The following is a 2,364-nucleotide window of genomic DNA, read 5'->3' as shown; positions in this document are numbered from 1 at the left end:
ACTACATATATATACAAGGAAACCAATAAAATGTGTGTGTATAGATAATTGAGTTTAGAGTACTTAACACACATAATATAAATCCTAAACTACATTACCCAAGCAATCTTGATCTTCAATTAAGCTTGACTTGGTACACGTTGCGGATGAAGCTTGAACTTGATCTTTAACTTGAATTGTTGTATAGGCTTCAATCCGACATTCCGCCAACCTCCATTGGATTTCATCGTTGAAGCGCTATTCCATCCATCCTCCAACAACGTTGTTTGCCTAGAATAAATGCGAAAACACAAACACTAGACAAACAACATTAGAAGTAAATTGTTTGTAAATCATCATCAAAATAAGAAGGCCAACACAAAAGACCTTGTACCCTCTCTAGATAAATCAAAGGTGCACCAATCGCTCGGTTGTCTTTGACACAAAAGACCTTGGTGTCATTTACATGAGTAAATCCAGGGCACTCCATCAATAAAAGACCTTGGTACTTTCTCATGATAAAACCAAGGCGTGCAACAAGTTGATCGAATCAAAAGACCTTGGTGTTATTCATATGAGTAAAACCAAGGGGCACTCCCTCAACCTTGACCTCCAACCATTCATATGAGTAAAAACGTTGGTACCTATTCAGGGTAAAACCAAGGCACTCTAACCATTCAGCCAACTCCAAAGACCTTGACCTCATCCATGAATAAAACCAAGGCATACAACAAGATCGAGAAGTGACACTTGCTACACATGCAAGCCGAGTCGCCTCGCTCCTAAGAATCAACAAACCAGTTACGAATCTCATAATGAAGTAAAATTGCAAACAAATACAAACAAAAGTATATCAATCAAGAAGACCGAAGCCTAATTTTCATTTATATATCAATATATTTACATCTCTGTCCATATTGGCATTTCCAATAACAAAGATATAAAAAAGATACATTAGAATCTCAGGGATCCTGGCTCGGATCTGGAGTGCGACTCAGAAGAGAGGTACTCAACTCAGGAGTAGGGGCCGACTATGTAGCAGAAGGGGTGACTTCATCCCGATAGTCCCTTTTGAATTCTTCCCCTGATTTCTTATCTCCCTCATCCCCATCGTCCACATCTAGCACTATATACCCCCTCCCTTCACCTCTATCTCCTTTAAAATATCAAGGCAGTTGGCGACACGAGAGGAATAGTAAAGATGATCTGGAGGGGGTCTGGATTTGTGAGGAAGCAGTTTTAGAAGATAGTCGAAGCCTTATAGGCTAGAGACACTTCTACTTTACCTATGGGGCTATCACGATATTTTTCCATGATTTCCCCTATAGGCCTATGACTCCAAGAAAGCAATGTGATCTTGCAGAGATTGGATGGTTGCCAGGGACATCTGATGAGTTGACTGCTCCTCCTCCAACTCGACCTTCAAGGATTGGGTAGCAAAGTGATCCGACCGAGCACTTTCCTGAGCACCGAGCCTATCATGCCTCTCAGTCTCGACCTCTTTGGTTAGATACCTGATTTGGTCTTCCCGCTCGAGGATCTCATGCTGGAAATGACCAACTTCTTCTTTAAGCTTGGCAATTATGGTCGATTGCTTGCTACGATGCCCCTAGAGCCCTTCAATTATTTTTCATCCAGTGTCCAACTCCCAATGTCATTTTCCCTCACTCCTACTCCAAGCCACCCTCTCGACCTCTAAGGCTGCAGCTTTCTACTCGGCTACCTCCTGAGTCATCCTCTCATCTTCAGCACCTTATTAAAATTATCAGGGAGGCTTTGCGTAAGCTCAAGCCGAGAAAAAAACTCTTGCTCAATAAAAGCCTCCCGTATCAGATAACCCTTAAGGGCTTGGTGAAGGCCGTTGTTGGGCATCTCTGAGAGCATGTCATCATCCCGAAGGAGGAAGAACAACACAATGCCCAAGATTAGGCCGCCTGGGACTCCTAGATGGAGCTTCTCTAGTCAAGGTGCTTCTTAAGGATGCATTGGCATTATGTCAATGGCTCCTCATCATACTGAGGGCCTTCTCCCGGCGTGCCTATCAGCATGACCTTCAACCTCCCCCACACTGTGGGGTCGAGTTCATCAACGCAGTGGTAGAAGGGCCACACCCATCCGCCTCTAGGAATTGAAGCTGTATCAACCCGCGTTAACTCCTCCATGGTCGGAGGCTGGGCAGCCCCCTCACGGCCATAGCCAAGGCATCAGTAGGTTCCTTACCAGGCCTATGCAATGACTCAGATGGAGTGGCTGAGCCATAAACTCCCCATCTCGGACTTCACCCTCAATAGGCTTTGCCACCTCTTCTCCCCCCTTTGGCCAACTAGGAGAAGCCTCCTCTAGGACTACAACCTCAGTCGGCTCGAAGGGAGGGAAGCCTAGATA

Source organism: Asparagus officinalis, chromosome 7 (genome assembly GCF_001876935.1).
Source record: "Asparagus officinalis chromosome 7, Aspof.V1, whole genome shotgun sequence".
In the NCBI taxonomy this organism is placed as follows: Eukaryota; Viridiplantae; Streptophyta; class Magnoliopsida; order Asparagales; family Asparagaceae; genus Asparagus; species Asparagus officinalis.
This window is presented reverse-complemented; position numbering follows the sequence as displayed.